At 43.0% G+C, this 11654-nt stretch overlaps 1 pseudogene; it reads right to left on the reverse strand.

The window, feature by feature from the left end:
• Positions 1 to 346: 346 nt before the first annotated feature.
• Positions 347 to 1556, reverse strand: LOC110306037 (annotated as a pseudogene).
• Between the last annotated feature and the right edge of the window lie 10098 nt (positions 1557 to 11654).

Below are 11654 nucleotides of genomic sequence, written 5' to 3' on the forward strand. Positions count from 1 at the left end.
TTGTTTTGGAAACAAGTCGCAGGCAGGGTGGGATGCTGATAAGGGAGGTACTAGGAATGCTTTCAGTAAGATGTACTCCCCAGGGGTACATCATGATCTCCCCCATCATCTTAGTTAAGGTTTTACTGTTACAAACAGACACCATGGCCAAGGCAACTTTTTTTTCTTTTTTTCCTCAAAAAGTGACATTTATTCAAGGGGGGGGGGACAAACAAACAAACAAAAATGAAACAAAAAAAGCAAAAAACAAGATGTCCATCCCTTGGCTCCCTTCACTCCCCCTCCAGCTGCTCCTCGGCCCCACAGGACTGAACTCTGGGCTAGGGCCTGGTAGCAGGACAGCCCCTTAAATGCAGTCAGCAAGGTTGAGGGGCATCTCTTCAATGGAGGTGTTGTAGAAAGTCTCAATGTCTCGAAGATTACTCTGTTTTCTTCTGTCACCATGCTAATAGCAACACCCTTACCGCCAAACCGATCACCTCGATCAATTGTGTGGATGTAGTTTTCCCTGTTGGTGTGAAGGTCATAATTGATGACTAAGGAGATGGGCTGCTTATCAATGCCTCTGACCAACAGGTCAGTGGTAATTAATACTCTGCTAGAGCCAGGCCAAAACTCCCTAATGATCACATCTCAGTCTTTTTGGTCCATATCTCCATGCATGGCAGAAACAGTGAAATCCCAGGCATGAATCATCTCAGTGAGCCAGCCTACCTTCCTTCTGATATTGATAAAGATTACTGCCTAGGTGACAGTCAGAATTTCATGCAAGTCACACTATGTGTCAAGCTTCCACTCTTACTTTCCACATTGATGTAGAATTGGCAGATACCCCCCCAGGGTTAACTTTTCCTTCTTGACGAGAATCTGAATAGGGTCTCTCGTGAACTTCTTGGTCACCTCAAGGACATCAGAAGACATTGTAACAGATGACAAAACTACCTCTGTGTTACTGTTGAGCTTTGGGAATATATCAGATCTGATCCTTGAGCCCATGGTTTAACATTTCTTCTGCTTCATCCAGTACGAACATCTTGATGTACTTGGGATACAGGTATCTCCGGTTCAGCATATAAAACACCCAGCCAGGAGTGTCCACGATGATACAGGGAGCTTCCATTTGCAGCTTCTGCACCCCAGCATACATGTTGGTGCCCCCAATACAGGAATGACAAGAGGCACCCATGTAGTTTACTAATGCCATAACCACCTTTTGTATCTGCTCAGCCAATTCATGAGTGGGTGCCAGAACCAAAGCCTGAGTGGCCTTTAGATCTAATTCAATCTGCTGCAGAATTGATATGGCAAATGTAGCTGTTTTCCCAATCCCAGACTGGGCTTCAGCAATCACATCATAACCCTTGATACAAGAAAGAATGACTCACTGCTGGATGGCAGAGGGCTTCTCAAAACCATAGGCAGGAGGAAGGATTCTGAGAGACTCATGTCATTAAGAAGCTATCCACAATCTCATTCCATTTACTCTCAATGGCACCTTCTGGCTCCATCCCATCAGGGTCATTGCCTCTGGATCAAGAATCCTGACTCGCAGACATGATCCTTAGAATCTTTAAAGACAACATTTAATTGGGGCTGGCTTACAGGTTCAGAGGTTTAATACATTATCATCAAGGTGGAAGTATGGCAGCATCCAGGCAGACATGGTGCAGGAGGAGCTAGCAGTTCTACATCTTCTTCTGAAGGCTACTAGGAGAAGATGGCTTCCGGGCAGCTAGGACAAGGGTCTTAAAATCCAGGCCCACAGAAACACACTTCCTCCAACAAGGCTACACCTCTAAATAGTGCCACTCCTTGGACCAAGCATAGTCAAATACTACACCCAGTTTCTCTAGTCCTTACATTTACATCTCTTCCTGGGAACTCTTAGAATACTTTCTCTGGAAACGTGACCCTAGAAAATAGCCATGTTGCCAAGCTCTCTCGTCTAACCAGTACCAATGGTAAGCTTCATCTTTGTTTTGTTTCATTCAAATCCCTATCAAAATTATCTTCCTTGCTCATTTCATTCCATCAGATATATTCCCAGCTCTAACTTGATACTTGCATTGCTTTTTTTTAATTAGATATTTTTTTCATTTACATTTCAAATGCCATCCTCCAAAGCCCCCTATACCCTCCCCTCACCCTGCTCCCCAACCCACCCACCCCCACTTCCTGGCNCTGGNATTCCCCTGTACTGGGGCATATGATCTTCGCAATACCAAGGGCCTCTCCTCCCATTGATGGCCTACTACATATGCAACTAGAGACACAGCTCTGGGGGGTACTGGTTAGTTCATATCATTGTCCCTCCTATAGGGTTGCAGACCCCTTTGGCTCCTTGGGTACTTTCTCTAGCTCCAGGACCCTAACATGGCTCTCTCGTGTGAATCTATGCCAATGCCTGGCAAATACAGAGGTGTATGCTCACAGTCATCTATTGGATAGAACACTTGCATTGCTTTTAAATAATATGAATATAAATCCTTCACCATTCAAGTTGGCAAACTAAAACTTTAACTTTTTTAATATAATATTCACTAAATGGAAAAGCTAAGAATCTAGAGAAGGTTCTTTTAGGTGAGGAAATACAATAACACTCCCAGAAATTTGGAATTAGATAAATATCTTGTTTCTCATATAACTGAGTTTTATGTCATTATACCTCTACTAACTAGTAACATGTAAGAAGACAGATGAAACTTACGTCAGCATTTGTCAATTTATTAAAGCTAGACTGTGTCTTTTACAAAGAAATTTTTCTGGGAAAAGATGTAAAGTAATGTGTTTTGCTTGATATTTTATAAAGCCTACTTAGGGAGATGGAGAGATGGCTCAGTAGTTAGGCGCACTGACTGCTCTTCCAGAGGTCCTGAGTTCAATTTGGTGTCACAAGGATCTGTAATGGAACCTAACACTCTCTTCTGGAGTGCATAAAGCCCACTTCATGTTCCTGAAGTCGTATGGTAAATAAAAAGAAAAGGAGAGAAAAATTAAGGTAAGACAAAAGAGACATTTTAAAAAGCACATGATGTTGAGAAGGTCACCTTCAGACAAGGTGGACAACAGTCACCTCATTCCCTAAAGGCCAATCAGTTTAAAGGGTGCACTGCTCCACAGATCATTGTGCCTAGTTGCTGATGCTCTATTCTGCCCCTGGAAACCATATAAAAACTTGCCTGTCTGGGATGACCTCAGTGCACTGGAACAATAAATTCTTCTTGCTTTTTGCATTGATCCAGGCTCCAAGTGCTTCACCCAGTAAGCTAAGGCTCTCCGGAGTCTTACAATGTATCATACCCTCAACCAGACTTCCCCTATAAATTGTCTTATCCAATCTTCATAATCATATCCAAACTCAGGGCAATGGTCTTATTTGTTGAAGTACTAAAAAAGAGTTAAGGGAACTCAGTGTTCTGAACTGAATGTTTGGGGTGAAAGACCCACAACATGAGGACTCCCCCAAGTTCTGACTCAGGAGAGGCGACACCCCAAATCACACAAGAAACGGTCTTGCTGCAACTGCAAGAGGATTTTTATTCAAGAGCGCTCTCGGACCCATGGTCATACACCACGCAGGGGTAGAGGACTGTGGCGCCCCGAATAGTTGAGTAAGGGGGTATTTAAAGGAAGAAACCACAACTCAAGGAGGTGGGGAGGGTGTTGTTGGAAAATACCAAAAATACCAGTTAAGAGTCACAAGGAAGTGTAAAGTCACAAATGTCACAAGGAATACTTGGTAATTTTGAGGGTTATTTTTCAAGACAGTTTTTAAGAGCCCCTAACGATAGCACATTTGCATTGCAGGTTCCAGTAATGGTCAGGGTGGGTCAGGGTGACTTTCTTTGAATGAGCACTCTTTGAACCCAGGAAGCGGGTGGGTGGAGGAAGGAATGTCGCTATCTGTTTTATGACCAGCACCTGGAGCACTAAGCCACAAAGACCACACTCCCAAGCCTGGGCCTAAAAGCCTCAAATTTTGTTTTTACTTTGTTATACTTCTTCAGGGGTTCCAACCCTTAGATTCACATATAGAAGCCACAACACCAATATAACATATTAAGGGAAAGGACCTTTGGAATTCAATTAGACCATGACTGACCATAACTGCAGTCCCTTCTTAAATGGGGCTCCTATCCTTCTTAGGAGAGATCGGAGGGCTAGAGGCACGACTCAGTGACACATGCTTAGTACTTATGAACCCTGAGTTCAGTCCCTAGAACTCAAGTCTAGTAGAGACATGTTGGGAGCTATTAAGACAACTTTTGATCTCTAAATTCGGCCTCTTCCCCCGAGAAGAAATAGGGGTCAAAAGCGGGCCACCAACACATGGATTCTGAGAACAACCACGGGATGTTCCAGCCCTTAATCATCGCTGATGTCCTGACCACACCCTGATACCACTAAGTTCCTGCTTCCCCGTGTAGCCGTCAAAAGAAAGAATTTCTATTGCCCCCCTCCCATAAGTACTTCTCCTTTTGCTTGTATTGCCCTACCCCTCCCACTGATAAGTATCTGTACTTCCCCTTTTGCTTGTGCATTTAAGCCTTGGGCCTTTCTCAATACATTTGGGGCTTTGATGCATTCCAGAACGTTTCCATGTCATTATTCGCACAAGGCCCTCGTCCCTCTCTACCCCCCATTTGGTTCTTAGGAGGAGATCCCCTCGAAACCCTCGAATAACTGGACCTGCTGGATGGGTCAGAGACAGAGACAGCGAGACAGGCAGAGACAGGGAGACAAAGCACTTACTTCCCATCTCTCTTCTCCATCACTCAAGGATACAATGGGAAGGTGTCATGTACACATGAGGAAGCACACCCTCTGGAGAAAGCAGATCTGCCAATGCCTATGAACTTCGAAGCCTCCAGAACTTTGGAAATAAATTTCTGTCCTTGAAGCTACCCAATCCACAGTAGTTTGCTATAACAACTCAAACTGGCTAATAAGTTGAGAACTCCAAAACTCAGCTAACCGGATGATGCAACGAACACATAGGAAAGTGCTTGATTTTTACCCCCTTCCCTTTCATTACTGCTGAGGTCTTATTGCACATCCAGGGACAGCAGCCCAACGGCCTGCACCATCAAAGAGAGTGAAAGCCTAAGCCACCAGGGTAGACAGAGATCAGGAGGGAGAGCCTGGGATCATCAATCAATCTCCAGTTCAGCGTGAACCTCCTCACGACCCAGCAGCCATGTGGAAGATAGAATTCCCCACTGCAGCTCCCTGCCTTCAAAAGCCTGACCACAACAATCAAGCGATCATAATTCCCCAGGGCAAAACTACCTGCTTAGTGTATCTAATTGAGAGGAAGGGGTGACAAAGGTAACAAACAGAAGGGGGAAAAATGTGCTCAGAGTATTTTGTATTTGTCAATGTGCAGGCGGCATGGGAGTGACCCATGGTATTGAAATGGGACAGGCTGTGGGAAGAGAGGGTTGCTGCCGAGAAAGGAGAATGTGGGGGATGAAAGGGAGACAGACAACTCAGAATTTTCCCCTTTTGAATTTCAACCTGTTGGATAAAAACAATAGCAAATGAGGCACTGAATATGCATGAGGCAGGGAAGGTATTTTAAGTTTTTCAGGAGACAGCTCGCTGAACGGAATTGCTAATTATGTCTCACATTGCTCCGTCCAATTCAGTTAGCTTGATTATGGCTGAGTTGTCAACTCCCCTGCTCTTGAGGTTCCACGGTTTCGGCCTGTTCTGAGGCTTAATACTAAATTAGAATTACATTTTTCAGAAGGAAAAAAAAACTGTTTTCCCTTATTGAAGTGCTAGCTTTAACCATTGTGACAATATAACCTTTCTCAACAAAAATAAAATTAAAGCCGCCAAGGGTTCAGATTCAAGGGTTTTTTGGAGTCGGTGGAATGTGAGGAATGTAATCGCAGCTGTGACAATTGCAAATTAAGATTGAACAATGAGCCAAATTAAAAGGGTGAGAAAGAGCAGAACACCATATGGAGTTCCTTGCTGCTACCCCCACAGGATATCTTTGATTTCTTAGGATGAGCAGGATTAGTCAACAGAGGAATGGACTAAACAGAGCAGGGGCTCTCCCTAGCCCCAGCCACTGCCTTCATCAGGCCCAGCCTTAACTTAATTTCCTTGCTTTTAAAGTGGAACTTCACTTCAGCCATGCTACTGCCTCAAGAGAGGGTGGGCGATAAAGCAAGGCCCTCAGTGGACAGGTAAACAAGGTCCAAGCTCACCTGTGATAGACTCTTCATCACTCTGACGGAATAGCTGAGAAAACAACACAAGGGGAGAAGGATCTATTTTGCTACCAGGCCAGATGTTTTGGACACCATCGCAGAGAAGTTGTGAAAGAACAAGGCAGCTTGCCTTATAGTGAACAGGAGGCAGAAGAAGAAGAAAAGTCAAGCCACCTACTTCTTCCGCAGAGCTCCTTGTCATCATACCTTTTATCACTTTCTAAGAACACCATCATATTAATTCATTGAAGAATTAATCTAATAATTGGATCACAGCCCTTAAAATACAATCATTATCCCCAAACCCATCAACTGGCAGTAAGCTCTCCATGCACAAGCCTATGAAAGACATTTTAGGAGTTAGGGGAGAATTTACAATAAATTGTAGAGAAAAGAGAGCAAGAGAGACTCTATTAAATGAATATTATTAGGGTATGTTCATCCATTCCTTTCTGTCAAATCCATTCTATTTTTGTCGAACATACAAAGAACAATAAAAGGTATTGTTCATCGATGAGGGTACAAGCAATTCTGCCTGGGGCACACCTAGTGTCTCACCCCAAAAGGAAAACAGCACTGTACTCAGCTCTCTGCAGAAAGAAACACTGCTTGAGAGACATGAAGGTTCAGAGTACTTCTCCAAACCAAGGTGCAGTCAGAGGTGTCTACACTAGCAGCTCCACCATGTTGGAGTACACTGAGTGGCTGGCCTAGGCTGCAGCAACTGGCAGAGCAGCATAATTTCAAAAGTAGTGTCTTAGCTGAGAACATCACAGAGCCTTTGGAAAATTCCACTGGACCCCCTCCTGTCTTTGAAGAGACAGGTCAGAGAGCACATAGGCCAGAAGGGAGAGGATATGTAAGCCCCTACTACCTACCTCATTCCCTAAAGACCAATCAGTTTAAAGGGAGCACTGCTCATATTGTGCCTAGTTGCTGATGCTCTATTCAGCCCCTATAAACCATATAAAAACCTGCCAAATGGGCCGCTGGGGGTCGTAACCTCTCCTTTGGGTCTGGGATGACCTCAGTGCTCTGGAACAATAAATTCCTCTTGCTTTTGCTTCGATTCCCATTCTGAGTTGCTCACTCAGGGAATCCCTGGTAAGTTAAGGCTCGTCAGAGTCTTACAACATCCCCTAGAAATACAGGAAATTATTTGGGACAGGAAGTGTAATATTTCTTAAGAGGTTTGGGCATTATGATTGAGTTCGGAAATTATGGCTGCAATATAAGAAGCCCAGATTATCCTATTGGGGAGCCATAAGAAGAGATCTAAGCCTCACTGCCCTAGAGCACCAGTCAGTTGCAAAGATGATGACAACTAGGCTGATGAACACAGACACAGACACACACACACACACACACACACACACACCAGGGAGTTCAGCCTGTATCACATGGAGCAGAAATGAGGCAGTCCATTTGAGCTGTGCCCAATAGCAAAAGTATAAGTAATAAATGGTGGTTATTTTATGATACTGTGCATGGTACTAGATAACTGTTACAATCAGTACTAAATATCTTACATTTATTCCTGGTAAACCTCCATTTCAAGTCAGGGGAAAAATAGATCTTGAATGCAATCCTAATTGTTCCCAAGTGATGTCTGAGGCTGACCTTAATCAGTGGCACTAGAGCAGTAACAATCATCTTTCATACTAAAATTCAAGTCTCAGCTACAATACATCGTTCTGCCTGAGCAGAAAAGTCTCCAATAGCAACAGCTTCTATGCCCACATCTGTCTTCCCTGAATAGCATCAGAAGAGTGTTATGTGCATGCATTTCAGCCTCAGAGATATACCAACCTCAAAATGAGTTTGGGGTTTACGGTGTCACCACGTTATGCAGGCTTGGTTATTCACTCTACTGGGTTGCTGGCAGAACTGACCCCAAACATCCCCATCTGGAAAAGAGAAAATAAACATTATATCTATAACTAAAGGAGCCAAGTGACATCCTGAAAACAAAAAGTAAAAACAAACAAAAAAAGAAAACAAAAAAATATAGTAAAAAACATATTCTGTTGGGAGCTATTAAGACAACTCTATTGTCTTGATCTCCAAATTGGGCCTCTCCCCCCGAGAAGAAAAGGGGGTCAAAAGTGGGCCACCATTCTGAGAACAACCACAGAATGTTCCAGCCCTAAGTCAGCACCAGATGTCCTGACTACAAGATGTACCCTGATACCACCAAGTTCCTGCTTCCCTGCGTAGTTGCCAAAAGAAAAATTTCCGCTGCCCCATCCCTCCTGCTGAGAAGTACTTCCTCCTTTGCTTGTGCATTTCCNCTGCCCCATTCCTCCTGCTGAGAAGTACTTCCTCCTTTGCTTGTGCATTTCCCCTGCCCCATTCCTCCTGCTGAGAAGCACTTTCTCCTTTGCTTGTGCATTTCCGCTGCCCCATTCCTCCTGCTGATAAGTACTTCCCCTTTTGCTTGCACATTTAAGACTTGAGCCTTGTTGAATACAAAGACACCTTGATGCTACTCAGACTGCTTCCATGTCGTTCTTGCACTTGGTGTCCATCTTTCTCTTCCCCCATTTGGTTCTTAGGAGAAGGTCCCCTCGAGACCCTCAAATAACTGGACCTGCCGGACGGGTCAATATTCAATGCTATGATGGTGGATTCTACTTTCCAGTTTGGTAGGTGGGTCTGTTACTCCACCTGTCTCAAGATCATAACCAGAAGACATCTTAAGTAATATGCAAGATTGTTCTTTTCTTTTTGAAACCTAAATGATGGAGAAGTCGGACGGTATCACTTTTATTATTATTATTATTCTGAAATGTTCCTTATTTCTGTTTCTCACCCTGTCCCTCTGACATAAACTCAACCACCTCTGTTGTGGAACAGAATTTCTTAAACAGAATCTTCCTCCCAATTGAATCTTGTGTTCTCACTCATCTCCACTACTTTGCTCTGTTAAGATTTCATTAGTTCTATCTGAGCTTACAATTTGAACTCTCAGTGACGGAAGAAATATAGAGATATATTTCTTATTTTCAATGATGTTGGATTAGCCTGTCATCCTTCAGCAGCTGTGGTGGAGAAATTAAAATCCTATCATGAAATGCAGCAACTGCTTATGCACTTGAACTCTTCCTCACAGAAGCTCTAGAGACAAGTACATCAAGATGTTGTTTATAATTAAGTAAAATTACCCCAAAAATATATCCTGTTGCACATGATTTCATATGTCTCTGGATACCTGTCTTTAAGGAAAGAGTAATTGGTTTTATTGCAATAAGTTTGACTGCTTGCTGTGATGATGTATGCCAGTAAGAAGGCTCAACTCTAAGTTGATGGTGCTTATAAAAAAAAGTGTTCCCATGATTCTAGTCAAAAGGTTCAACTCCTCCCCCTCCTGCCCTCTTTTTCTACTCTCAACAATATAACACACACCAGAAAGATAAACTAAACTCCATTTCTTATATGTTAGTATTGAGCTTCATTTCTGTAACTAAAGCCAACAATGAAAGAAAAGCCCAAACAGAGGCAAACCTAAGCCCTTGCAGAAACAAAGCATAGAAGTCTGAGAGTATCAGACTAATCAATGGGAAAAACTGGAAAGGAGTTTCTGTCTTCTGTGACTTATCATATTCAAGACACATCCTCAGACTGGAAGAGGGGTCAGAGACTCAAGACAGTCCTCCTGCAGCCTCCACTGAAGTGAGCATTTATCACGAATAGCTCCAGGTGAGAAGAAAGGGGCTTCCTTCCTCTCCCCTAATCCTCTTATGGTGTGGCCTGCTGGAGGTCTTTCCTTGATGTTTACAATAAACTCCTTCAAAGACTGTTAAACTACTGCAGTTCTGCAGGTGGCTCTCAGAGATGCCTAGGAAGAAATACCGTCCTATAAATAACTGAACCTAACATTTTTCTTTTCCTTCCTAAAAATTTCAATACTTGCAATACATAAGGCAATGGCACAAAAAAGGTCTGTGGTGGCTATTTCTGACTATGAATGCAGCTTATACCACCCATTTCTCTGCCACATGACAGTGGTATGAGAGACAGCCCTAGTTCCATGTAGTGAGAACTGGGCACCATGGTATTATTTTAAAAACCAAAGTTTTATTCATGGTATCGATTGGTCCAGAGCAGTGATATGGACTGGGGACAGTTAAATTATTTTATTATCATTTTTAATCTTTCCATTGTTGGGGATCAAACACAGGACCTTTTTTATTAGGTAAAACATCATGATTGTGTGTGTGTGTGTGTGTGTGTGTGTGTGTATGTGTGTGTGTATGCCTTCACTTGTGTGTACATTCTTGTTTCCACAAAGGCCAGAAGAGATCATCAGACCCCCTGGAGCTAGAGTTACAGATAGCTGTGAGCTACCAAATATGAGTGCCAGGACATCTGGAAGAGCAGTAAGCACTAAGCCATCTCTTCAACTCCACATCATGATTTCTTTAAGACAAAAATGTCTTTAATTGTAAATTAGAGAACCTGGTGGCAATAAAATACCATTATTCTCACCATAAACATAATATCTGTTTGCACTAAATGATTGAGCCTAAAAGAAGCAAATCAAAGGAAACAGATCACAGTGAGTCTCCTGTTCTGCCCCATACTGACAACTCCTGAGATGATAGTTAGATTATATACATACAGAGATGTCTCTTCAGACATGGATATGAAGTGGATTAGCGACTATGTTCTCTTTTGCTTCAGCAAAATTGCTGACATAACCAGAGAGCCCTAATTATTGAAATAATTGCCACTATTTTTTTCTCTTCAAAGATAGAAAAATTGAAACACGGAGGAAATAAGTAAAATTTTCACTATCAAAGTGATTTGTACGACAGAACCTGGGTTCAAAGTAAATTCATTAGTGTTGGCATTGTGACTCCTCTCTTGTTCCCTGGGATTGGGACTTAACCGCAGCCACCGAGATGTAAGGGTTTCATATGTACATCTAAGAAAACGTTTTTCTCCCATATGTACTTAACTTTATTCTGTATCTGTGTGTTTTTCAGCATCTTGTCAAGTTCAGGCGTTTACTTGAAATCTACCTCTTTCTAGTTTCTCCTTTTTTAATTAAGCCAAAATAGAGGAATGTTGGCATTCCTTCTAGGTTCTGCCCAACAGTTACGTGGCAACAGCGAGGTAGGCCTGGCTTGCTATAAAAGGGTCTGTTTGGCCCCTCCCCACTTTCTCTAACTCTCTGCCTCTCTGATTCTTTTCTCTCCCTAACCACTTTCTCTCTGTGTCCCCTTCTTCCCGACTCTCTCTCTCCACATGTTCTCATCTTCTTTCTCTCTAGTCTTCTCTGTTTCTACTCCATTCTCAACTCACCTTCCCATGCCCTAAATAAATTCTGTTCTATAGTATACCTGTTGTGTGGCTGCTATCTCAGGGAGAAGGGATGCCTCAGCATGGGCCTGCCAAGGCACCCCTCCACCTTACCATAGCATACTC

The sequence above is a fragment of the Mus caroli genome, chromosome 11 (genome assembly GCF_900094665.2).
Source record: "Mus caroli chromosome 11, CAROLI_EIJ_v1.1, whole genome shotgun sequence".
NCBI classification, from domain to species: Eukaryota; Metazoa; Chordata; class Mammalia; order Rodentia; family Muridae; genus Mus; species Mus caroli.